This window comes from Oryctolagus cuniculus, chromosome X (genome assembly GCF_964237555.1).
Source record: "Oryctolagus cuniculus chromosome X, mOryCun1.1, whole genome shotgun sequence".
Classification (NCBI taxonomy): Eukaryota; Metazoa; Chordata; class Mammalia; order Lagomorpha; family Leporidae; genus Oryctolagus; species Oryctolagus cuniculus.
This window is the reverse complement of record NC_091453.1, coordinates 111,306,460-111,334,333: the sequence shown is the minus strand read 5'-3', so window position 1 is coordinate 111,334,333 and position 27,874 is coordinate 111,306,460. Positions and strand designations below refer to the sequence as shown.

The 27,874-nt window shown below is 44.2% G+C and overlaps 1 protein-coding gene across 1 annotated transcript in view; it reads left to right on the top strand.

Moving 5' to 3' along the window:
• Nucleotides 1-27,874, top strand: part of GPC3 (glypican 3) — a 455,320-nt gene that overhangs the window by 297,891 nt on the left and 129,555 nt on the right. The window lies entirely within an intron of this gene.

Below are 27,874 nucleotides of genomic sequence, written 5' to 3'. Positions count from 1 at the left end.
CTTCTGTGATGTTCTGATGCTGTCCATAGTTACAGCTCTAATGGAATTTACAAACGTGGATGCACAGAGAACTATGTGTTCAGGGACGTTTTACGAAGGGTGAGGTGTGAAGCAGCTCTTTTTTGTCTTTGGCTTCTTCCATCTTTTCCTAATGTGGATCCTTATTTTTATTTGAGTTTTAGCAATCATATAAGTAGCTGTCATTTATTGAGAGTTAACTGTATATTAGGCACCATGCTAAGTGCAATCTTTGCATCAACACTTTTTATCTTTACAAAAATCCTGTGAAATGAATACCATTATTTCCTCCCTGTTTAGAGATGAAGATGAAGGAAAGAAGAGAGGGAGGTGAGAGTGGAGAATCATTTCACTGAGCAATTTTAATGAAATGTTCGATGCTTTCAGTACTTAACAGTATAATCTATGCTAACCATTGTCACCTCATTACTGAAAAATAGTATTCATTGATTATGAATATTTACTGGTATTTTCTAAGTGCCAGATATGTGGAAGGGAATGAAACAGACAAAATTTCCTGTCTTCATGGAGTTTTCATTCTGGTGGGATAATGGTATTCCTAACGCCATAGGTTTATGTGTTTAACGAAAAGCTTGCTTTTATGGAATTAAATCGAGGCCAGAGTACTGAAGAAACCCCATGCAGCTTCAAAAAATGTTTGTACAAGTAGTAGTATGTGGTTAGAGAGGTGTACAGAAAAGACCTGAAATCAAGTTCTGCATCTTTCAGTAATTAATCACTTACATAGAGCTAGCGACTTAATCTCTTTAGGCCTTGATTTCCCCATTAACAAAATGAGATGGTCGCATCAGAGCCCCTCCAGCTCTGACAGTCTCTATGGTTTTTTCCATACTAATTATTCATTCACTCACCCCTTCAACATATATGCTTTAAGATATTATGTATTAGGCACCAGGCTAGATGCTGTGTATTATAAGGGTGAAAAACACAATTTGCCTACTATAGAGAGCTAATAGAAAGGTACTTCAAAAAATTCATAGAAAAATTAAATTAAAGCTAAATTTAGGGAGTGGGCATGTAGTGTAGTGGTTAAGATGCCCATGTCTCACGTTCGAGCAGTTGGATTCAATTCTCTTTTTTTAAAGAAAGCTCTTATTTAATGAATTCAAATTTCATAGGTACAGCTTTAGGAATATAGCAGTTCTTCCCCGCCATACCCGCCCTCCCACCTCCACTCCCATCCCACCTCCTACTTCCTTTCCCATCCCAATCTTCATTAGGATTTTTTTTTTTTTTTTTTTTTTTACAGGCAGAGTGGACAGTGAGAGAGAGACAGAGAGAGAAAGGTCTTCCTTTGCCGTTGGTTCACCCTCCAATGGCCGCCGCTGCAGCCGGCGCACCGCGCTGATCCTGGCAGGAGCCAGGAGCTAGGTGCTTTTCCTGGTCTCCCATGGGGTGCAGGGCCCAAGCACCTGGGCCATCCTCCACTGCACTCCCTGGCCATAGCAGAGAGCTGGCCTGGAAGAGGGGCGACCGGGACAGAATCCGGCGCCCCCACCGGGTCTAGAACCCGGTGTGCCGGCGCCGCAAGGTGGAGGATTAGCCTATTGAGCCACGGCGCCGGCTCAGGATTTGTTTTTAATTAACTTTATATACAGAAGACCGACCCTATACTAAGATTTCAATAGTTTGTACCCACACAGACACAAAGTATAAAGTACTGTTTGAGAACAAATTTTGCAGTTAATTCTCATAGTACAACTCATTAAGGACAGAGTTCCTACGTGGGGAGCAAGTGCACAGTGACTCCTGTTGTTGATTTAACAATTGACACTCTTATTTATGACGTCAGTGATCACTGGTTTCAATTTTGACTCTGACTCCTGACTCTAGCTTCCTGCTAATGTAGACCCGATGAGGCAGTGGACATGGCTCAAGTGAATGGATACATGCCGCCCATGTAGGAGACCCAGATTACCTTTCTAGCTCCTATCTCCAACCCTGGAGCAGACCTGGGCATTTGGGGTGTGAACCAACAGATAAGAAAGAATACTTACATTCTCTCTCTCTCTCAACTATTTAAATGAGTAACAAGTAGAAGATAAATTTATTTGGGGGGCAATAGATTTTAAAATCCATGTGAATTTTTTTCCTAATGTACATTTTCCATTAACTTTTTGATGACCCCTCATATTTTCGTGGCCCCAAGACCAAGGACATACAATGCTAAGTAGAGTTTATTTTAGCAATGTAATATAATGGACATGTAGAGAAAGGTTTTGGAGCTACACGAACTTGGTTCTACATGTCAGTGTTGCTATTTACTATGTGTGGTGTTGGGTGCGTCACTTACCCTGGAAGTCTCCAGGTGAGGGGAAGGCCTGTCACGGTGTTGTTGGAACTATTGGGTGATATCATAAATATGAAGCCCCTTGCAGAATGCCACATGCTTCTCTTCCTCCTCTGTCCTCAATAAAAGACAAGACCCATGTTTAAGTCTGCTTGTTTCTGATCTAAGCTATTTTGCTGACCTGAGGCATAAGAATAATGTTGCCTGCCACCCTGGGTGATGCACTGAATTTGCATGGACAGAGACTTCCCTCTTGCAAATTTGAACCATGCTGGAGGGATTAATGATGCCAGGCAACCCACCCTACTCTGGAGAAACCATGTGTACTTGCCATCCTGAAAGCTCATCAGGTACTAAGTAGACTCATAGAAATGCACTTCACTGTTGTGACGTATTTTTTAATTGTTAGAAAAAAAAACATTTGGCATTTAGCTTTCTCAAAAGCTGATGCTCTAAAACAGATATAGGAGGCAGCGTTGTAGCATAGCAGATAAAGCTGCTGCCTGTGAAACTGGCATCTCACATGAGCTCCAGTTTATATCTTGGCCGCTCCACTTCTGATTCAGCTCCCTGCTAATGCACCTGGGAAAAGCAGCCGAAGATGGCCCAAGGACTTGGGCCCCGGTCACCAAGCTGGGAGACCTGGATGAAGCTCCTGGCTTCATCCTAGCCCAGCCCCAGTTTTTGCAGCCATCTGGGGAGTGAATCAGTGGGTGGAATCTCAATATCAATCTCTCGCCACCCTCGGTAACTCTTTCAAATAAATAAATAAATAAGTCTTTCAAAAAACAAATAATACAGGCACAAACAATATAGTATTTGTAAAAGGAAAATACCCACAGGTCAAATATTTGTTTCTTTCATAAACTTGATGAGAAATCTTCCCTTTGACTTAGCCACAGTTACATTAATATGACAAAAACCAACAACTTCTGAATACCTGTTTTAACCATGATATCTTATTAAAAAGGAAATTTGAGTTTATATTTATTTAGTAACATCTTCATTCACTTATTTACTTACCCAAAACATACTTGAGCACCCACTATGTATCAAGCACTAATATTGGTTTCTTCATTGCTATGAATTTTTAAAGCAAATGTTATAACCCCACTAGATCTATCTTTTGTTGCTTAAGAGAGACATATCAGCTTATCTAATTTTAGTAAATTCAGAAGAATTTCTTCCCAGTCCTATGGTTTTGAATCGGTAGAATTTTTTAAATTGAATTTTTGCTCTTATTAACTACTTCATGTCCAGTGTACTTTTATGAAGGATGTTGCCCTGTAACCAAGAATTTCTAATCTATCAAATGGTGGAATGCAAAGCCTGCCAGATTCAAATGAGGCCAAAAGTTAGCCAAGTGCATTTTTGCAACATTTAGGAACTCTGTTAACTAAGAATTTTTTTTTTAATTTGCTAACTTTAAGTACCTTAAGGCATTTAACAAAATAAAATAAATGTTGTAGAAACTCCTATTTATTCTTAAGAATCATATATTCTTTCTAAACAACTTTTTTTTTTTTTTGATACACGAAAGAACTCCAAAAAGGTCATGGAGGGGCAAGTGTTGTTGAGTAATAGGGTAAGCCACCACTTAGTATCAGAGTGCCTGGGATCGAGTCCAGGCTTCTCCACTTCCAATGTAGCTTCCTGCTAATGCCTAGGAGGCAAAATATGATGACCCAAGTCATCTTCGGTCCCTGCCATCCACATAGGAGACCCGGATGAAATCCCAGGCTTCTGGGTTTGGCCTGGGCCTGCTCTGGCTGTTGTGGATATTTGAGGAGTGAACCAGCAGATGATCTTGTTTTCACTCTCTTTCTCTCTCTATCACTCTGCCTTTCAAATAAATAGAAATATTTTTCAGAAAGAAGGAAAAAAGTTCATGGGAAAATGGAGTTCAAAGGTAAGTTTCTTTTGGTTCAAAATACTTTGAAACTTATGCATAGATTTTTCTTTAAAAAAAAGATTTATTTATTTGTTTGAAAGGCAGAGTTACAGAGAGGTAGAGGTAGAGAGAGAGAGAGAGAGAGAGAGAGATATCTTCCACCTGCTGATTGACTCCCCAGATGGCCACAACGGCTGAAACTGCGCTGATCCAAAGCCAGGAGCCAGGAGCTTCTTCCGGGTCTCCCACACAAGTGCAGGGGCCCAAGGACTTGGGCCATCCTCCACTGCTTTCCCATGCCATAGCAGAGAGCTGGATCAGAAGAGGAGCAGCCGGGACATGAACTGGTGCCCATATGGGATGCTGGCGCTGCAGGGGGCAGCTTTACCTGCTACACCACAGCACCAGCCCCTAGGTTTTTCATAATAAGCATTTTTCATGAACTTTTGGAAAGCCCCTTCATATATTATCCAGGAAAGAAAGTAGAGATGGGGGGAAGGAAAAGGTAAGGAAGTAAAGAATGAAGGAAACAAATCAAGTCAAATATATTTATGGATGGAAAAATGGTGATCTAATCCAGGAAGTGATTCTTCCTTGGTTAGTAACCTCAGGTTATAATTAACCTGTACTTACATTGCTGACCTAATGGAATGATGAGGCTAGGGAATAGTGTTAAACTGTTTTTTTTTTTATAAATTGCTTGGGAATATACATTTAATAATATGAAGTTCTTTAGCCAGAAGACATATATGTCCTCTATTTGTACCATTTATAAAGATTAACTTTGTATTCATGTCTCATTTATAGTTAAAACCTCTTTCCAGTGCTCTTCATTGAATTTCTCATTTAATTAATCTTAAGTAACAGTTATCATTTCATATTGTCAAGTAGGTTGTAACTTTGTTATCTTTATAGGCAGGGTTTGTGTTCCTATGAAAATATTTACTTTTAGCCAGCAAAAATTATGAAAATCAAGGATCTTGACAGAGAAGGAGACTTGTTAGTAGAAGCCCTTGGTTAAAAAGAAAATATTGATGGTGAAGGAAATATTGAGAAATAGTCATGTCACCTGGGTTATCAGAGCTGTTTATCCCTTCCTACCATGGGTGTACCGTCACTTGAATTTTGAAGAGTTAAACAAATTATTGTCTGTCTATATAGGATCATATTTCATATGGTCTTAATTTTTATCTTTTATGAATATATTCAACTGAAAGATGAATGACCAGGCTGTCTTCATAGATCTGGTCTCATGGACTGCTATGTGAGTGTATCATTTGTCCTTCTCTCCTCCTCATCACCACCCCATCTTGGCATCAGATAAAAAGTGGCTTGGTTCCCACGATTTAGTGGAGAAGTCTTCAAATTAGCAAGCTTGGTCCATGTGAGATATCCTCTTTCATGTGAGCCACCCACGGATCCTATGGGCAAAGATCTCCTACAATTGCCAAAGCTGGAAAATCTTCCAGCATTTTCCCCTGTGAAACTACAGAGAATTTCAATTAGAGAGTCCCCGGGACCACAAGAAAAATAAAGGAACCCACAGAAGCTAATACTGGGCTTAGCAATAAATAAATGTAGGTTTTACCTGCATTGGCACTGATAGAATCTGTGTGAAGAGTGAGCATTTGAGTAAATGCATTCAAATATCCTTTTAGAACTGTTAGCACAAATATCTAGATAGTTGACTAATTTTCATTCTTCTTTTGGAGATGCTGATAGAGCAAGCCCATTTTCATTGTTTAATCAAGTTTATGTTTAAATTAGTATAGCAGATAAATTATTTAAACTTAGGTACAAAAAAAGCCCTTGTTTGAAAATAGAATGTAGTTTTGTCTACATGTTTTGAAGATTGATTTGTTTATTTGAAAGAGTGACGAGAGAGAGAAAGAGAGAATCTTCCATCTGCTGGTTCACTCTCCAAATGCTCACAACAGCCAGGGCTATGCCATGCTGAAGCCAGGAACTGGGAGTTCCATCTTGGTCTCCAGTATGGGTGTCAGGAACCCAAGTACTTAAGCCATCATCTGCTACCTCCCAAGTCAATTAGCAGGAAGCTGTATTGGAAGTGGAGTAGTTGAGACTTGAATCCAATATAGGATTGCTGGCATCCCTAGCCACAGCCTAACCTACTGTGCCACAGTGTTCACCCCTTGTATTTATAGTTTATATTTGATAATTCAAGCTCATTCAACACAGATTGAATGCTTAATATAATAGTCCATCCTTACTCATATAAATATAGGATACTACAATGCTTTTAAAGAGAAAGAGGCCCCATTCACATTGCTTTTATTATGATCTGTTGTTGTAATTATCCATTTTCTTGTTGGTTATTATTTATAATCTCTTACTGGACCTAGTGTATAGATGAAACTATCATAGGTATGTATTATAGGAAAAATATAGTGTATATGTAAAGATTTGATACTATCTGTGATTTCAGTCACCCACTGAGAGTCTTGGTGCATATCCTAATGGATACGGAGGCACCTGTATATGTACTGGGCCCTGTGGGACATACAGTGATAACTAGAATCCAGGGCTTTCTCCTGCTGAGTTCACACGCTTGTGAGAACGAGAGCAGAAAATCAGCTAGTCAGTCCCAGCATCAGCAGGCTACGCACAGTTCCCCTTGGAGAGGTCATAACAAAGGTTCTGTCCATTCGTATTGAGTATGCACATGTGTGTGTTGTATTGACATAAAATTCACATACCTCAAATTAATGATTTTAACATGTACAGTTTGGTGGCATGAAGTATGGTCCTGGTGTTGTATAACCGCCTTCTCTATTTCCAAGATATTGCAGTCACTCAATGGGAAAGTTTGTGTTCATTACCAGTCACTTTCCATTTGCCTTTCTTCCAGCACCTGGCAGCCAACAATTTGCTTTCTGCTTTATCCATTCTAGATGTTTCATATAAATGGAATCATTTAGTTAGCGTAATGTTTTTTGAGGTTCATCCAACTTGTAGCATGTATTACGACTTCATTCTTCTTTGTAGCCAAATGATATTTTGTTACATGCATATAGCACATTTTTGTATCCATTCATCAGTTTTCTACTCATTTTTATAAGAACGCTGAGAAACTACTTTTCTAGCAGGCCTCTCCCACTACCTCTAGATTCCGCTTGGCTTACCCTTGACCTTAGGGACAGACTAGCCAGACCTTTAGGCTGCCCATCCCATCATCCTTGACTACCACATAAATGCTGTCCTCTCTGTTACCTGGCCTCATCACTATGACCCTTTGCGGGTGTTCTCCCTGAAGTCTTTTCTTCTTGTCCCTATATATGTAGTCAGCTGGCCTCTACTACCATTAGCCTGTCTCCCCCTGGTGACTTTGAGGTGTATCAACTGCACAGGAAACTGCTTCTGTTTTACTTTGTTGTGAGATGTGAGGGTATTTCACCAAGTCCATGGAAAGCTGGGATTACAAGCTTATTTTGCTGCATTGATTTTCACAAAAGGCATTTTCCATGAATTTTTTGAAGTCTTCTAGTATGCATACATTTCAAGATTTCTCGGCACCAGAATTAAATTTTCAATTCCAGTTCCCACGAACCTGTTGAAGTACCCTGGTACCTTACTTCCTTCTGCTTCAGTCCTCGCTGCTCATTTGTCACCTTGCAGGGCTCAATGGGCTTGGCTCCAGATCTCCACTCTAGGATATTGCTATTGCCTCTTGGCTGGCAGGTCTACATAGCCACTTCTGCCCATTAGGAATCCGTATTCACCTTGTATTTTCTCACAGCTCTGGGACTCTCAGAACACCTGGCTTGAGAGAATAAATTCCCTGCACTCTGCAGCGGGCACATTGCTATGAAGGTGCCTCACTCTGCCCTGTGCAGTCTTACCCCACCCCCAATGCACCTGAGAAATTACACACACACACTCACGCTTGCACACACACTCTCAATTCCCTCTCCTGCTTACACTGAACCAGGAAGTCTCTCACTGTAATGCCTCCCCAGGATGTCTCTGCTTAATTGGAAAGTTCAAAGTGGGAATATGCCAATCAATTAGTTTTGTTCTCAAGGAGCTTTTTTCTTGTCTTCAAAACCTTCTGGATGTTTCAGAAAAGTGGAGTAAAAGGACCCTTCCTCTCTCTTCTGCTGGCTTGGAGGGATGCACTGGGTCATATCAGCAAGTGGGAGTGGGCAGGAGAACCCCTAACACCCATAACACCTTCCATGAGCAAAAGATGTTTTCAAACTGCGATGAACAATATAGTCCCCCCCCCCAACCAGGATCTAGGAAAGGCAGATAACAGTTAATTCTGTTGTTATAGTGCAATGATTTTACATTTACTAGGACTTTGGGTGGGTAGATGTGGCAGTTTTCTAGCACCAACAAGTCTCTCTCTATTTTGCATGGCAAATGGAAAAGACCCTCAGAATCTTTAGTCAGGTGGTAGACAACTCACGTAAAGAAAAGACATACATGCTAGAGTGCATACATACTCAGACATATGTATAAACATGCAAAACACATCGCAGTGCTATCCGAACAGGCCAGTGGTATGCAGCAGTTGCTATACATAGCTCCATTGTGCTCATGTAAAAATAGGTAGTTTATTATTTGTTGTTTAGGGTTTTTTTTTAGATTCATATGATGACTTTTCTCCAAAGTACCCAAGGCAGCGCACCTACAATTTTGCACTTGGGCTAGCCAATGAAAGCAACAACAGGGAAGCAAATAATATAAGATAAAATACAGAAGTAAGAGGCTGAGGGTACAGGTAAACAACAGATAAGGGAAATACTGTTCAGTGGCACTGAGTCACGTCCTGAAGTCATTTTGATTCAGAACCTAGGTAAGTCCAATTTAGACTGAAATCATGCTGACATGAAGACTCAGTAGTTCATGGTAGCATCTCTTATCAGGATGGCTTAAGGGTTAGGAACTAGGTGTGGTCTTCCACCTCCCAGCTCAGTCTTCCCAAGGCTAGTTCTTCCTTTACCCTCTAGCCTACTTAGGAAAGGCTGATAGGCAAAGAGGGGGACAAATAGGGTTTTGGACATTTTTGAATTTTATTTCCACTTTAGTTTGCCTGCAAGCAGAAACACTACCCTATGTTCTTTTTGATTGTGGGTGGTCGGGGGACTGTTATGTGAGCCTGCGTGTATGGCCTAGGATGAAATTACTGAAGTGTAGTGCAGCTTGCTAGTGTGGCAGTTTATATATTCTGCCTTACCTTAGGTAAGTCAGTATTGGTCATGGAAACGCTTTGAAGGAGAAATGGATTTGGTAGAAAATGACTTAATTTGGTATGTCATGAAATATGTATGGCAGCTAAGGTTTGGTTTGTTTTCTTTAAAATCCTGGTAAGGCAAGATGGCCAAGTTTAGGGAGCACCCGCTTGGAATAATACATCTCAGGGCTTAGGCTGGCATATTTTTCATCATAGATTTATCTTAAAAGTAGCCTTTAGTGACAGCTATTTATCAGGACCTGTTCTATGGCAATCGAGCGACATTTATCCCTGCAGATTATGGTGTCACATACCATAGCTTCACCTTCAGAACTGAATGAGAAAAAGCACAGCTTACGCTTCTGACCGATGGGTGTGCTGCTCTCGGTCAACTCACACGTCTCAAGTGCCACGCAGAGACAGTTTTCATGGTGCAACCTTGATATGTCTGTGGCTGAATGGCTCGTTACCTTAAGTAGCTTGTGTCCTACTAGTACACAGTGCCAGAAGAGGGCTCAGTTGGATCATGTTTGTACAGTATAGCATTTCAGGGCCTCCAGGGCAGGTCTCAGTATATCTGTTCCTCAACAAATAATTCTCACCTCTGAATTTCCTCTTTGAAATGTTATTCTGATGCTTGAGTGAGGCTTGTTTCTCCTTACCATCACTGCCCTATGCACTACTCTTCTATGTAAGCCTGTAAAACTTAGGAAATGGGACCAAGAAGGGAAATAAGTGCTCTTAAGAATTAGTGAATTAACATGTTAGGGCTTCTGTACCCCCTTAGGTTTTGTTGCTGTCTTCAAAGTAGATGCTTTGGTAGTTCACAGGCTGGTGTCGCTGATGTTGCCAGTCCTCCAAATACATTTTTACATTTTTTTTTTTTTTTGGAAAAAGCCTTATGGGCTTATGGCCAGTCCCCACTGTCTGTAGGTGGTCTCAGCCGGTTGATCATCAGTGGTACAGGCTGAGGATTGTAGAGACGATAGAAGACAAGAGCCAGTGATTGGTTCACAGTGGGTTGAGTGCAGTCTTTAGATTGACCCAGATGGAGATTTCGATCCTGGTTCAAATGCTGACTGTGTGCTTTGAGCAGGCCATTGAACATTAAATTCCGCTACATGAGTAGGAAGATGGAGAGAATGGCCCCTCCTCTCCAGGGCTGTTGAGAAGATGCATTCTGATTTGAAACAAGGCTGCTAGGTATAAGCCTCTTGACCTTGGCCTAATAAGGTGGCTGGTCAGCTTTCTGTAGTGATACCAGTGTCACTTCATCAGAGTGACACTGTCCTCTACAGACAGTAACACCCCCCTGAAACTTTTTTTTTTCAATTACACTGTCTCAGAAGGGTGGCTTCTAGTACTCAGCCACTGAGTACCAAAGAAAACAGACTCTTGGGAGTTGCAGTCTGCAGGACAGAAAAGGTATGTTAGGGAAGCTTCTTTCTTGGGGCTGACTGTCTGGCCCTGCTGTTAGATCCCATCTGATTGCTGTGATTGCTGTATAATGGTGGAGGCCTCAGAAAATGACTGGCGGGTGCCATCTCCTTACTACTCCTGGACCCTAATTTTTTTCCCTAAGGTACAAGCTTTTGCTGGACCTTGAAAAGAAATTCAGCTCTCCTGATTTGTTTTACCCTTTTCTTCTATACTTAAATGCAAAATATGAGTTTCTGTGATGATTTGTAATGATAGGATATACAAACAATTAGAGGTTAATAAAAAGCACATAGAGGTAAATTTCAAAATGATATGGCAAACCTTAAAGAGACAGTTGAATGTTTAGGAGCACAACGTTGGAGTCAGAAAGCCTGGGTGTGAAGTCCTTTCCATGAGCTCCTTGTCACCTCTGAGCCCCAGCTTTCCTGTCTGTAAGAGGAGTTAATAATTTTCCCCCAAGAGATTGTTGAGAGTGTTCAGAGAGACTGTGCAATGCAGACGATAGTGCCTGGAACACAGCAGGCCCTCAGAGTAAAAGTAGCTGTGACTGCTAAAAACACCACTTGTAAATCTTTACTAGAAAATAGATAAAACTAGGCCTGTTTTTAGCTCCCTTTGATGACCCATTTATTTTTTTTAAAAAAGATTTATTTATCTGAAAGGCAGAGTGACAGAGGGAGACATGGCGGGGAGGGACGAGAGAGAGAATGAATGAATGAATGAATGAATGAATCTATCCCTTTTCCATCTACTGGTTCACTCCTCGAATGCCTGCAACAGCCAGAGCTGGGCCAGATAAAAGTCCAAAGCCTGGAAATCTATCCATGTCTCCCATGAGGATGGCAGAGTCCAGGCTACTCAGGCCATCATCAACTGCCTTCCCAGGTGCATGATCAAGAAGCTAGCTAAGAGGTGGAGGCAGGATATGGGCATCCCAAGTGGTGGCTTAACAAAGTATGCCAAAATGCCCATCCCCCAATGACCCATTTCTTAATTCTTCAGGAAAATCTGTACTTGCTCCTCTCTCATTTTTCTCTTATCTCCTCTCCCATTTGAAAAAATATCAAAATCCTTACCCTTGGTCCTGGTTGGTGCCAAAGGTGGGCATTTGAGTCCACTGGGGATCAAGTGAGAGTTATTTACATCTCAGTTTATGTACCACACTGGCTTTCTTATCTTCAGTACTTGTTTCATAGCAAAGGGGTCTTAAAACATTCCTCCTAGGACTGACTTCTTTATAGTGATTAATTCCGTGAATATTCCTAAGCCAGATTAGAAACCAGGGTGAGTGAAGCTTCAGGTCAAATCCAATTGCTCAGTGCTCTAAAATGCTATCTGTCACCCCTGAGTTCACCTCTGTGGAAAGGAGAGATCATTAAAATAAGTCACAGTTTCCCAATTTCTCAAGCCAATGGATTTTATTATTTTACGTGAGTATGGCTTTGATCCCTGGGGTCGTCTCTTTTATAATGTAGTTTCATTTCTTTGTGAAGGGGAACTCCTTATTTTGTAACTCCAGTGTCACAGGAGTTACCTACTTTTTTGACCCTTAATATCTTTTTTCATTTTTAAAAGATTTTATTGATTTATTTAACAGATAGAATTATAGACATAGAGGGAGAGACAGAGAAAGCTCTTCCATTTGCTGGTTCACTCCCCAAGTGGCTGCAATGGCTGGAACTGCATCAATCCAAAGCCAGGAACCAGGAGCTTCTTCCAGGTCTCCCACGTGGGTACAGAGGCCCAAGGACTTGGGCCATCTTCCGCTGCTTTCCCAGGCCATAGCAGAGAGCTGGATCAGAAGTGGAGCAGTCAGGACATGAACCGGCACCCAGAGGGGATGCTGGCACCACAGGCAGAGGCTTAGCTCACTGTGCCACAGCGCTGGCCCACATCCCCTTATATCTTTGTGAATCACATGGTCAGTTGGATCTTAAAACCACCAGAATGAACTCTTCCTTGGTTTGAGTCACTTGATTTTGTCATCCTTCTTACTTCTGGGGACAGCTTTGTGCCCTGAGCAGGGATGCATATCTGTTCAGTAGGAACCAAAGTTACGTGTTCCCACCCAAGGTTTGAATACGGCAGTGGAATTGGAAGGACACGTAATTGGCTGTGCTATGGGAGAAGTCATGCTGAAAAGCTGATTTCCAAATACTACTGGGAGGACTAAGAGCAGAACCATCCAAGAAACAACTAGGGAAAGAATAGTTTTGCTGGCTTATCCCTACTTATCCTCAACTCACTGTCATCTCCTCTGAGGCCCCTGGATCCCGCTGTCCCATTCCCCAGTCTCCCAACACTCAGACTTCCCTTTAGCACATCTCCAGTTATACTATATTGTCTTTTTGAGATTTAAAAAGATTTATTAGTGTCAAAGACCTCCAGCCAGAGCAGCATGGTGGGTGAGGGGGGCTTCCAAGAACCCAAAAGGCCCCATAGCATTTGGGTTTTAAAGTACAATCTTGGGGACTAAACTGTCAGTCAACAAGGTGGAGATAAACTCAACAATGACCTGATTTACAATTCTCCATCCTGTCTGGCTCACTTATGATTTAAAAAAAATCATCCATAAGGGTGGAGGTGAAAATCACTACTCCCTTGCTGTTCTCATGGTAAATTTGCAAATTTGGAGATTCCTAAGAAAGCAAAACACTTTGTTCTGCTTAAGATAACAGGGAGATTCCTAAGGAAGCAGGAGACTTTGATCTGCTAAAGATAATCTTTTGTGGGGAGCAGGTACCTCGCTATCCCAAATTTCTAGTAGGGGACCATTCTGACTGCCTATTACCCTTTTGACTCCTTACATTCCCACCTCTCAAAGATTGAAACCCTAACTTCTGTTAGGGGGAACTGGGCAATGATCACTCTGGCTGCTTCAGGCTGAAAAGGGGTGACATTGGGAAGGGGCATCAAGACAGGGTTCCAGCAGGAGGTGGCTTCTCCAGGGGGCTGCAGTGCCAGCTTGCAAAAACTGCCAAGCTTTGACAAATCTGCCTCTCATCTTCTACTAGCTCCTTAAAGATAAGCACCATGGGGGCTGGCGTTGTGGTATAGCAGGCAGAGCCATTGCCTACAGCCCTGGCATCATCCATTATGGGGACCAATTCGAGTCCCAGCCACTCCACTTCTGATCCAGCCTCTGATAATAGCCTAGGAGAGCAGCAGAAGATGGCCCGAGTGTTTGTTCCCCTGCCTCCCATGGGGGAGACCCAGAAGAGGCTCCTGGCTGCTGGCCTTGGTCAGGCCCAGTCCTGGTTGTTGGGGCCATCTGGGGAGTGAACCAGCAGATGGAAGACCTCTCCGTGTCTCTCCCTCTCTCTCTGCAACTCTGACTTTCAAATAAATGCATATATACATAAATAAAATAAATACGTAAATAAAAATGAGTACACTATGTCCTCTATCTATAAATGCTCATTGTGTAGTTATACCTGACATTAAATCGATTCTCCATACATGTTTATTGAATTCAGTGGATGAGCCAGGAAAGCGACTTCTGGGTAAGAGACCTGATTATTAGACCTGGCTTCCCCATGACATCATATGTGCCTTTTGCAGCATGTCACTTCTCTCTCTCTTTTGTTTCTCCTTCTGTGACATGGTGAAATTAGTGCCTCCCCCGTTGAGCTCACACAAGGGTTGGTGTGAGCTTCCACTAATGCAATCGATGTAGGCTAGCTTTAGCAATTGTAAAACGCCCTCCATTCATAGATGTGGGGGAAGTCCTGCCCTGAGGTAAATGGAACTGTGCCCTGGCTACCTGACACCGCATTGCTCGATTCTTTACAACATGGGCTCTGTAGCAGCTTCTTGAGTAATCACACCCTACATGTCTCACCAGAAATCTTATGTTAATTTTTTCCCCTTAAACATGTGCACCCACTTCCACCCCGCCCCTGCTCCCATGGTGCCAAATAAAGGGAGTCCTTTGAGAGATGGGTAGCATCTATTTAAATTAACGAAGAGTCTGAATGACCATTTTAAAATAAATGTTGTTTTATTACTTTCGAACACATATAATGATAGTCCTGGGAGTTGAACTTGGAGACGGACAGAATATATCAGAGAATCGAAGCAAACAACTGTGAATCATTGACAATGAGGCTCTTGCTATACAGCTGTCCAGCTAAAGATCATCATCCTCACATTGGCTAACACTTCCCCTGGTGAAACCTATTGTATTTTTCTCTTCATATGCATAAAAAAAACTCCCATTAGAAATCCCTACACATGGCTTCTGGGTAATCCAGCTTTTCCAAACTCCAGTGGATAGCATCTAGCCACAGTGCTTTGTACTCTGGTTATGACAAACGATAATCTCAAGCAGCAGACACCCTCTGTCTGGTCCCCATGGTGAGCCAGTGTTTGCAATTTGCCTGGGACTTTCCAACCTTGGTACAGACAGTCCTAGGTCCGAGGAAAGCCCTCAGTCCCGGGCAAACTTACTGGCCCTGTGACTCTAGCTGTTACTACATATGGGGCAGAGAAGCCACGATGGGGGATTTACTTTGGAGGGGCAGAGGAGAGCTGGGGGATCTACAGCTTACTTATTTTGCTGGTTTATCTGTCCTCACTTTTTAACTCTGACTGCCTTTTCCTCCCCAAAGCATGCTGCACCCTGCCCCTCTGCCACCCCAGAGGCAGGGAAACTTCAGAAAGCAGGACCAAACCAGTAGAGCTGGTTCATGATAATGATAGCTAAGCCTCCCATGGTGTATTACCATGAACTGGGTGCTGTCCTGGACACTTTATGTGAACAGAATGAATTCTCGGAGCAGTCTTTTGAGGTAGATGTTAGTATCACTCCCATTTTTCTGATTTTACTGATGAGTTTAGAACTCCCAAAGGCAACAGCACTAGGAAGCCGGAGAGATGGGATTCCCCAGTCCATGCCCTTTTGCACTGTGCTGCCCTGCCTTGTCCAGTGCCTAGCTTCTATCCCTTAGGGTTCCTAGCCCTCCTACCATGACCCCATTCTTGATGGGAAATTTGGGCATAAGCTTGCTTTAATCTCTCGTTCAGCACACCTGGAAGAAGTCATGCATCTAGCTTTTCTCTAACCTGTGCTGCTAAGTCCTGTCTCCTACCCTTTTCTTGTTAACTCCTGGTCTAGGCCCACACAGACTAGACTAGCAGCACTACCTTTCTTGCCTCTCTGCTCTCACATCGTCTCAAAGCTGTCACGTGGCAACTCTTGAGAGAAGGAGCTCTTCCCCCTAGCAGGGGTATGAAGCATCCAGCCCACAGGCCATGTAGGGCCAGTGAAACCATTTGGTCTGGCCCTACCAAGGAAACCACATGTGAGACTTGAAATTCAATAGATCTATAGCAGGCTAATTTTTTAAAGAGTTATTTTTATTTATTTGAAAAAGAGTTACAGAGAGAGGTAGAGCCAGAGAGAGAGATCTTCCATTCTTCTAGTTCACTCCCCAAAGGACCACAACAGCCAGAGCTGCACTGATCTGAAGCCAGGAGCCAGGAGCGTCTTCCAGGTCTCCCACATGAGTGCAGGGGCCCAAGGAGTTGGGCCATCTTCTACTGCTTTCCCAGGTCTATTAATAGGGAGCTGGGTTGGAAGAAGAGCAGATGGAACTCAAACTGGCATGCACATGGGATGCCGGCACTGCAGGCTGGGGCTTTAACCCACTGTGCCACAATGCCGCCCCTAGCAGGCTAATTTTTAAGTAGATAATTGTGCATGGCCTGCAGATGATGTTATACATATCCAAATATCACTTGCCAGAAGAAAGGTCTCCCTTCCCTGTGAGCTACTCCTGCCCCTTGCTAGAAGATGACTTTCACCTCCTCTGAGCCTACCCCTACATGCAGTCTCCTCTACACACAGAGTTCTCATAACAAAACCATTGCCTGTGTATCCTCTTTGGAGCTTTGGAACCCATGGAAAAGGATACACCTACCTTTAGCCCTAAACTCACAGTCCAGCCAGGGTCCTAACTATCATGAACTTGTGTGACCTTGGGCAAGTTACTGCCCTTCATTCTTTTCCTTTACTTTTAAAATGAGGGAATTTGACAAAATGATCTCTAAAACCCTTTCCCTCTCTAACAGTCTGTGGGCTCCTATAATAAGGATATTTTTGGGAAGGTGAGGGGAGAATGGAGTCCAAAAGGTAGAAGAATACCATAAAGCCAACTTAATGACTTTGAATTTCCAGTTCTTTCCCTAATGGCTTCACAAATAGACCAAAGTGAAAATGATTCAAAAAGAGCCCCAGGGTGTAACCATCCTTATTAGGCCAGCAGTGAGCATTTTCATTTGACTCTTCCAGGTATCACTGGGGCTGCAGGAGAGCAGGGGTGAGGGTGGGAGGGGGTTGCTGTTTGAGATGTTGTCAGAGTTGCTCTGTTCCTGATATTGGAGAGTTTGGGGTGAGAGTCCCATAATTAAATCTGCAATAAAATGGCTCCCCCACAGCGCCACATAACTCCAATGGGGCTTCTGAGCTAAAAGAAATGGAATTCCATGTCTGTGGCTCCAAATAATATTTGACACATCTGCCCAGAATGAAAATTAGAAGCCCTCTAACCGGAGAGACAGAGCATCAGTGACAGACGAGATGCATCTAGAGAAGTGCTGGGGGCTGAAGGGCAGGTAAGAGCAGAGGAATACAAAGTGGCTGAAAAAATCCGAGGCAAGAAGACAATTTGCACTCTTTTCAAGACCCTCTGGGCTAGAAAGCTTGGGTAATTTTTGACCCAGGTGTCCTTGTGTGCATTGCCATGAGCTTTTATCAAGTATTTATGTAGCAGTTTATATTTTACCAAGTGCTTTACAATCACTTTTATTTGGCTTAGTAAAGTTTTCCTGGAATCCCATCTAGTTTATGATAGGAGAGTCATTTCTTGTTTGCTTAGCACCTCCATGTGTACAGCCTCACACAATAGACCACTTGTTCCAGCAGGAGAGCAGGTGCAAAGAGTGGAGCCGCCGAGGGCACCTGCAGCTAGCTGCTAGAGCAGTTGGAGTGGGTGCAGTGTATACTGTCATTCACCTTTCCTTCTCTTTGTCATTCTTCAGCTTTATTGTACTGCTGGCAACTAGCTAGTGGCAGTGCCAGGTGTGGGCCTGTGGAGGGCACAGATGTTGTCTCTCTGGGTACTGCCAGGGATTGCCTCTTTCCCCTGTTCTAGGGTCTTTGCCCAAGCCCTCCGTTGGGCTCTCTTGTACCAGGCAAGGGCTGGCTAAGTGTGTTTCTACTTCTGGGCTGTGACCACAGCCTTGGTTCTGGCACTCTGGGAATGACTTTAAGAGAAGACAATACAAATGGCAGTTCCACTTTCTGCAGACAAGACTTTTCAGGGTTCTTGGACAAAGCTAACACTAAATTACCATAGTCTTGGTAGTTCCATCTCCCTCCTGGTAGCCTTCTTATGATGGCAGTGTTATGATGTAAGTTAGTGTATCTGTCAATGGATCATGAAGTAGAGGTTGAACATCCCTGATCTCAAACCCTAACAATCCAAAAGGCTTCAAACTCCGGAACATTTTGAGTACTGACATGCTTCAACTGCTCACAGTCAAAAAGCAGGCATGTTAAAAAGAAATATCGTGTAAAATGACCTTCAGGCTCTCTGTGTACAGTATATATGAAACAGAAATGAATCTCACGTATAGATTTGCATTCTGTCCCCAAGAGACCTCACTAGGTATATGCAGATATACCAAAATTTGGAGAAATTGGAAATCATCAGTTGAATGCTGCATTTTCTGAAGACCAGATTTGCCAAAGCCCAAACTGGGATCCGGTCAACAAAGTCCAAATTGGGGTGAGCGGGGCAGAATACTGGAAAATTTAGCACCTCCAACCGCCAGAGTTCTGTGGCTAAGCCGCGGTTATATGGAAGCTTACCAAGTGAGTGTGGCATAGAGAGCATTTGCTCTCCGTTGGCTCTGTTCCTGATGGAAGACAGCAAATACTTTCTTGGAACCTAGAAACCTCATCATCTGATTGGAAATCCTTTCAAGGTTGCTGCCTTGAGCTATAGTAAATATAAAAAAAAAAAGTCTTAGGTTTGTTTTTACAACAGTACAATCTTACTAATTCCCAGAAGTAGGCCAAGATTATATTAGAAAAGAGTTGGTAATGCAAATTGACACTGCTCACAGGGGTTTCATTAGGTGGGTCAGTGTGGGAGCCCACTGATGATGGGTTCAAGGGGATGGGACCGAGGCTGGAAGGAATGGGGCTTGGGCCTCACAGGCTGGCCTGGGTGGGATGTGTTGTACCCCCTGAATGATGATTTTTGGTGGGACAAAGGGTAGGAACTCGGCCATTGGTTTCTAAAGTGGGCTGGGCCGCAATGGCAGGTTTACCCGGCAGGGCCCAGACGACAAGTGCAGGATCAGGCAGGTCCCCAGTCAATGGCTGCATATTTGGGCAAAAGGCCTTAGGAGGAACAGGTTAACTAGGGCTAGGCAGATTAGGTCAAGGTCTCTTCCACATAAGCTGAGCATTGTGGGAAGGACATTTATTGAGTACCTACTGTGTGCCATGTACCAGGTGAGGCAATAGACCCAGAGATGGTTACAAACAAGGACAATGGGTCAGAGTTTAATTTGTACAGCCCACAGAAACATGACTGCCTGAACACCTGGAGCTCACTCTTAAAAAGCTAAAACAATGGCTTTGAGAAGCAATATTAATTCCAGAGCCTGGGGCCTGGCAGGTGAGTCACCTAAGCTAACACTTCCCTGCCTTTGTCACCATTGAAGTAGGCCTAATCCTGCAGGTTGAAGGTTCTCAGGCCTGCAGCTGAGTGTGGCTAAGAGCAAAGGGGTTGACAGAAAAACAATGACAGGAACATTTAGCTTTTGTTAACGTATTTCTGCAGTGCGCATTATACGAAAACAGTTTGTCCTTTGTTCATGATCTCTGGCAGTTCATTAACTGGAGTTCAACGGGACATGCAAAGCAACTCCAAGGAGCCTTTCCTTTGCACCACCACAGATAGGTCAGTGTAACACAAGAAAAATGTCCCCAGGTCCGACGGCACCCGCCCTCACACTTGCCTCCCTCCCAACATGCTCTAAGAGCAATGACCTGTGACTGCACGCGGACTTGGGGGCTCCTGTTCTGCATTTTGAAGGTCACCACATCAACGAGTGGTTGTTTGTTGTGGATCTGGCAGGGGTCTGAGGCAAACAGCCGCATTCTTGGGGAGGCGGGAGAGATTTGAAAAAGCGGGTGGGTGTTTTCAAGAGCCATCTAGTTCATGATTTGGGACAGTTAGGCAAAATGGCAGCAGGATATGCTCTGTCGCTGAGAGATGAGATACGAACTGCAGAAGGCATGAGGAGTGGAACAGGCCTCTGACGCCCGAAGGTGATGGCTTGGGAAACTTGGAGGGCTGCCCCCTGGGCCACAGGTGGATGATGAGTTCTTGTGTGTGCTGAAATTGATTGTGGACCCTTGGGAGGCCTGTTGACTAAGTTCTCCCCTGAACCCTGGAAGATTCGTGCGAGCATCTCTGCTCAAGCAGCCCATTCAACTAGGCCTAACTGCTCAGAGCCAGCTGCTCTACAGGACTGCTTGATGGTAATGCCCAGGCAAAGTGCCAGTGCCTTTGTCCTGCCCATTTGTCCTCACTCTAAACTATTCCCACCCCTGCCTCCACCTACACTTTACCGAGGACCATGCTGAAGACAACCAAGACTGTTCGGGGTCTGAAGTTCCCTCAAGGTGGGGATTTAACCTCATTATTTACTGCAAGCTTTATTTGTCTGCTCTCAGAAAACTTGGTCAAATAGCAGCTACTGAATGCCCACTGCATGCCAGGCATTGTGTTTGGTACCTTCGCATAGTGACAGCCCTCCTATGGACCTTGCTTCTTGCTGAGCGCTGTTCTAAGCCCGTTTGTCTAAGTTGGCCCAATTTACTCACCTTTGTGATATCAGCCAATCCTTGAGGCAATGCAGGTAGCATTTGCCCACTTTTCTGAAGAGGAAACTCAAGCTCAGCAAGGTTTAATTACTTCTCAGAAGTCACACGGTATTGGGTAGACATTGCACTGCAGTGAGTGGCTTGTCTACATCCTCTATCAGAATGGCCATTGGAGTCCCAGTCCCTCCACTTCTGCTGCAGTTCCCTGCTAATGCACCGCAGGGGGCAGCAGATGGCAGCTCCAGTGCTTGGGTCCATGCCACCCACATGAGAGATCCACGTGGAGTTTCTGGCTCCTGGCTTTGGCCTGGCCCAGCCCTGGCTATTGCAGGCGTTTGGGGAGTGAACCTACAGAGGGAAGATCTCTCTTTCTCTTGTTCTACTGCTCTGCCTTTCAAGTAAAATGAAAAGAAATAAGTAAAATTTTAAAAAGTTACACAGTATGGTGGGCTTTTGGCCTAACCATTAAGATGCCAGTTAAAATACCCATGTCCCATATTGGAGGGTCTGGGTTCAAATTCTGACTCCACTTCCAACTCCAGCTTCCTGCTTATGTGTTCCCTGGAAGTCAGCAGGTGATGGCTCAAGTACTTGGGTCCCCAAAACTTGGATTGAGTTCTGGGCTCCTGGCTTCAGCCTGGTACAACTTGGCCAGCATGGACATCTGGGGAGTCAAACATGAGTTAGAGGACCTCGCTCGCTCTCTCTCTCGCTCTCTCTCGCTCTCTCTCTTTTAAAAAATGTCACATAGTGGGTGGTACAACCAACTTCGGAACCTGTATCTCTGACTCCAAGGCCAATGCTCTTTTCACATGACTCAGCCTTTCAAAAACGAATGATATTCTTGCTGCCTCTGTAAACTGTGTGTACCAAACTGAGTTTCATCCCTTAAACAGTAATTGGTGATTATTTTGAATATCAGTTATGCTCATCCAGTGCCCTGACAGATTGTTGAGGTATGTGACCAGTTGTTTGTCCCCTTGTTTTGGCACTAGCAATGATGCCAATAAGAGTGTGCTGGGCCTCTCTGAGCCCCAATGCGCCCATCTGTAAGAAAAGGCATTGAACTCCATTAGACTTCAAAGGTCCTTTTGAACTCTCCTAATTTCATGAGCTAAAATCTAATTTAATGGGTGCCCATTTGCTGTATTGGTTAAGATATTGTTTGGGAGGCCGGCGCCGCGGCTCACTAGGCTAATCCTCCGCCTAGCGGCGCCGGCACCCCGGGTTCTAGTCCCGGTTGGGGCACCGGATTCTGTCCCGGTTGCCCCTCTTCCAGGCCAGCTCTCTGCTGTGGCCAGGGAGTGCAGTGGAGGATGGCCCAGGTGCTTGGGCCCTGCACCCCATGGGAGACCAGGAAAAGCACCTGGCTCCTGGCTCCTGCCATCGGATCAGCGCGGTGCGCCGGCCGCAGCGCGCCGGCCACAGCGGCCATTGGAGGGTGAACCAACGGCAAAGGAAGACCTTTCTCTCTGTCTCTCTCTCTCACTGTCCACTCTGCCTGTTAAAAAAAAAAAAAAAGAAAGATATTGTTTGGGAAGCCCACAGCCCGTATTGGAGTGCGTGGATTTGAGTGCCCACTCTGCTTCTGATGGCAGCTTCCTGTGAATGTGTACCCTGGGAGAGAGCTGTCATGGCTCAAGTATTTGGGTCCAAGCCCTGGCCCTTGTGAGCATTTGGGGGGTGAACACATAGGCGGAACTCCTTTTCTCTCTCTGACTCTCAAAGGGGCGGGGGGGAGGCTACAAAAATTCACCTAAAACATATAAAGATCCTTTCATTTTGGTTTAACTCCAAGAAAACATCTGGTCATAGTTCTCTGGACTGGATGGACTTCATGAATGATTTGGGGGTGACTGAACACTAAAATCCCTATTACTCCTTGCTGTGTTACTCCGTTCCCCTCCTCTCGTCATTGAGCTCTGAATTACATCTTTTTAGTTGTCCGGTTTTGTAAGAATTATGCATGGATGGAGGCCTTTCCGCATTGGTTTCTTGCCCTCAGGGACACCCATCACAGGGCCTTCTGCCAGTCTCAGCCGCCTGGGCCTGGGATCCTGACTGCCATCGTCTGCTCTCACCAGCTCGCCTGCACACTGGGCTCTGGCTGTCCCACAGTTCTCAGAATACTCACTTTCTGCTGTTTGTATTTCCAGGCTGCCTGCAGAATTTGCTTCTTCAGGCTAACATGCGGGTGGTCGCCAGGTGTTTTCTCTCTTCTGTGCCCCTCTCTGCTGGGGGACTGCAACCAACTTCTCAGGGTTTCCTCACCACCTTGAAAACCTTCTTTGCCTCCCTGGGTTTAAGTGACTTCTTGATTACATTCAAAAGCCAAACTCTTAGTCCCTCATAAGAGTAAGGTTTGAAACTGGGTTAATAATGGATTCTAATTGTACTTACTCCCTCAGGTAGCTAATGTCCACTATGAGAGCCCCCTGGTTTCTCCTGAGTTTGCTTCCATCCTACTGAACTCTATTTGTGTAATTTCAGATGAGCTATTATTTGGGAACACAGACACTGCATGGAGTATGGTAGATTTCCAGTCAGTCTCCCATATCCTTGGCTTCCACATCTACAGATTTAATCAATTTCAGTTCAAGAACCAATTTTTCAATAATTTCCATCTTAAACATATGCAGGCTTTTTTTCTTATTCCCTAAATGATACAGTATAACAACTTTAAAAATTTAGCATGTACAAGTAATCTAAAGGTGGTTTAAAGTATATGGGAGTATTGTGTAGGCTCTATACACATAGCACACCATTTTATAGAAGATGCTTGAGCATCCGAGGATTTTGGTGTTCACTGTGTGGGTCCTGAAACCGGTTTCCTGAGATTCCAAGGGATTGTATTTGTTTCTGTACCCTCCTGGCTAAAATTTGCACTGAAGTGCTACTGATACGCTGACAACTGTGCAAAACATTTTTCTTTGCATAAATAAATATGAAGCAAATTGTTCCCATCTTTATGAAATGGATTCACAAATCTCAGCTTTGCTTTATTTTTCTCTGCATTTATGTAAATTAAAACAGCATCTCAGATAGAAAACAGAACATTTTCCTAGGCCTCTTAATAATATGGCTTTTCTGCTCTGTGTTCTAGTTTGTTTTTAAAGCAATGTATGTTCTTTAAATTATCCCGTTTTTCCACTGTGATCATTGCGGCTTGGAGTACTTTCCAAGGAAACAGTCCAACTAATCACTTTGGGTTAGGGATTCCTTGCAATACTGCAGTCTTTCCATAAGATGGCGCTCTGAGAATGTGCAATCATAGCAATTTTTTTTTCTTTAAGCCTCCTACAAGCTGGCAGCAAATGAAACTTTTTTTGAAATCTTTTTTTTTTTTCTTTTTTTTTGGTGAGGAACTAGTCCTTTTGAGAATCCCTCTCAGACACTTGCCACCGTTCTCATGCCTCGGGGAAGAAGGAAAGTGGATTTTCTCTCTAGGTCTGCTTGTCCTGAATCAGTACTAGCAGTGTTAAAAATCAGGAAAGTGGCTTAAAGAAAGAGATTGCTTGTCAGTGGGGGAGCATGTGATCCTAACAGCATGAACTGCTAGAAGAGTCCGTGTCCGGGTCTCCGTTTCGTCTGCACTTGAATTCGGTGCTTTCCTTCCACTGCGCCCTTGCAGCCTCAGCCAGCACAGAAACGGGAAGAAAAGATCGCCCATTTTACGCTTGTTTGATTCTATTCCTCTTCTACAAGTGCTCTCTTTGCTTCAGCTGTCCCAAGACAAGCATGCCCAGATGTCCTGTTTTAATGAGGTTCCTTTTCTCTGTGTGGCTCTTACACAGGTTCGCCCCCCCTCACCCCCGCCCCACTCCCTCCTCAGCCCCCAGTCCCTAAGTGATCTGCCCAAGCAGAAGCCCCCCCCCCCCCCCCCTTTGATTCCACAAATAGGGCTTTCTAAGACTGGGCACGGAATGCTTAAAGACGCCACTGCTAAGCGCATGCGTTACACGTGCGGTTGAGAAAACATGATTGTGGAAGTGGAACCTGCTCACAGTTTATTTTTTTCCTCCTCCGCTGGCCAGTATTCTTTGCCAGCCCTGTGTGAGAACATCAGGAAAGCAGCAGTGTGCTGGACAGGGGGACAGTGACGTTTGTCCCACATGAATATTATGAAGCAGATAGCCCGTCGTGGAAACCCCCCCGGGGGGGAGGGGCTCCAGTGTCTCCGTTCCTGGCACCCTCCGCACAGTGCTTGGGTAAGAACTGGGGCTCTGGTGCCCCAGTCCTCATTCAAGGCCTGTCATGCACTGCGTGTGCCAGTTGTTGCAGAGGGAGCCTGTGCAAATGAAATGCTGAGCGAACTAATTAACTCAAAGCTACACAGACACTCCTAACAAATCCCCTCTGGGCTCGAAGCTCGGAGGAGCGGGGCTGTTCCATGCGCGCCCCCCACCCCCGCTCCCGGAACACTTGACATATGTTGCTTTGCTGTAGCCGAGGTGAAGGAGGCAAGGAGACATTCAGCGCAGCGTTCTGCATGGGTCTTCCTCTTTGTCCTATGAGATTCGGGAAGCTTCTAGTGGCATGGCCCTGTGGGCTGGGGGGAGGGATATGGTTTCTTTATCCACCTTCAACCCCTTATCTGTGGATAATATAATTATTTCCCTGAACCCTGACACCACTGGATTTCTGCTTGAAAGAAGGAACCCCAGATTCAGAATTCTCCTCAAAGGCTTTGAAAGGGCAAACCCTGAAATCTGCTGAGAGGCCCAAAGAGCATTGGATGCAGGCACCGTGGGGAGCCTTGTAGACTGTCTCAGACTATGGAGCAATAGAGGAGTGGTGTAGGGAGGAAGTATAAGGGGTTTTGCCAACATCAGTGATCTCTACGGAAGCAGCAAGCTGTAGATGGACTCTCAAGGTTCAAGCCAGCTCTGTTACACACTAGCTGTGTGACCTGACGTCTCTGTGCCTCAGTTTCCTCATCTGCAAAAAGGGCTGATAACAGGGCTGTTAGGGGGACTAAGTGAGATGATGCATGTTTTCTTTTTCATCAATGCTCGCAACAGTACTTAGCGCAGAGGAAGCACTCTATAACTAATAGCTGGTAGAAATACCGTGAGGGGCTTTAGATAAAGTGAAAGAGAATGGTGCGACAGGACTCTGCCTTCAAAGACCTCACAGACCACATGGACTGGCCAAGGGAACATGCTGCAAGCAGTGTAGACAACTCAGGGCAGTGCCCGTAATAATGTTTAGACACAGGTCCGGATGGCTCACGGTGGTTCAGCGAGGAGGAAGTTAGGTGTTTACAGACAAGGAGAATGAGAGCTAGAGCACCCTTCCTGGCCCTGTCTTGAGAGAGAGAGAGCTAGTGATCATTTACATCTGCATTTACATCCTTCCTGAGTCGGCGTCCTTACGTCACTGGAGAGTAGAGACCAGAGGAACTGTTGCACCTGACAGTCACGCTGGGGAGCCAAGGATGAGCGCGTGAGGGTTAAAGGAACTCAGGGTGACAGCGTGAATATTGGCACCGTTACGTATTGTGTCAGGAGAAAGCACCTTTCAGACAGGACACGTGAGGGCCAGTGTGCAGAGGAGAGGTTTCCTAGCGGCCCTGAGGGATGCGTGTGAGTTAGCCTCACTGTGGGTTTTTGTTCCGTTAGACGTTCTCTTTGGCCTTTAAACAGATTCGCTGCCCGGCAGTCTGAGGTACAGGGTGGTGATCAGAGTTGACAATACAGTGTAACAACTATGTCCATAGAATTTCCATTGCATGAGAGGTTATAAGGAACTTAGAATCCATTTAAAGTGTCCAGGAGGATATGCGTAGGTTGTATGCAAGTACTATGCCACTTACATAAGGGGCTTAAGTGTTCTCTGGATGTTGGTATCCGTGGGAGGCTCCTGGACACTGAGGCACGACAATATTACACTTTTCTCCTAAACACGCGTATGAGTGATAAAGTTTAATTTATAAATTAGGCACAGTGAGACAGTCACAAAAATAACCAATCATAAAGTAGGATGATATGTATGTGATATGTAAAGCAATAGGTTGTAATACAAGTTATGTGAATCTGTCTGTCTGTCTGTCTGTCTCTCTCTCCCTCTGTACTTCCAACAATTGACCTGATAACCGAGACAGGCCTAGTGTTTGATGGGGGCAGGCAGTGTAGATCTGCTGGACAAAGGGATGATTCACACCCCAGGCAGGATGCAGTGGGATGGTACAAGATTTCTTCATGCTTTTCCGAACAGCACACAATTTACAACTTATGAATTGCTGATTTCTTTCTGTAACTTTCCATTTCATATTTTCAAACCCTGCTGGATGGTAGGGAACTGAGACTGTGGGCAATGAAACCGTGGATCAGGGGAAACTCCTGGACTGGATGTGCAGACCCATTTTTTATTACAAACAGACTCCTACTGTACATTCTTAACCACTGCTGGTGATGTCTGTTACAATATGTCTTGGCCTGGGCTCCCTATCAACACATTCAGATCTACTTTGCCCTCTTAATCTGCATTTTATTCCATCTTGACACTCACTGCTTTTAAAATTTGGTTTACCATTTTATCCAGCTAAGGAGAAAAAGAGACAAGAAACTTTGGAAAAGATGTCAGAAGTTGGGGCAGAGGTATTAAGATACCTAATGGATAGTGCAGAAACACAGGGTTTTAAAACAGTGCCAGTAAATTGTGGCAACTATCCGCATCAGTTGGATCGGTACTTTTTTTTTTCTTTTTTACTGTTTTGTGAAGTAAATGAAAGAAAGGCAAGTTTTAGGTCTAAACCGCAGGTCAGCTCTTCCCAACACTTCTGTAACCAGAAACCATGCTTAATTTACTAGAGGCCTGTGAGGATTTAAATAGCACATGGATGCAGTGGAAGAGTGGATACTATTTGAACTTTCAAAAAGTTCGGCAGGCTTTTAAACCCAAAGCTTTTTTTTTTTTTTTTAAATAAGTCCCCATGAGATTGGGGAACAGAGTTTAGAGCTTGCAATGTTTATTCTTTATCTACTGCTTGGAGATAAGAAATTTTAAAGAAAATAGAGCTAAAGGGGCATTTTCTGGATGGCAGAAAATGATACAGTAAGACCACAAGGGATCAGCTGTGGGACTAATTTGATTTAATATTTATAATAGGTT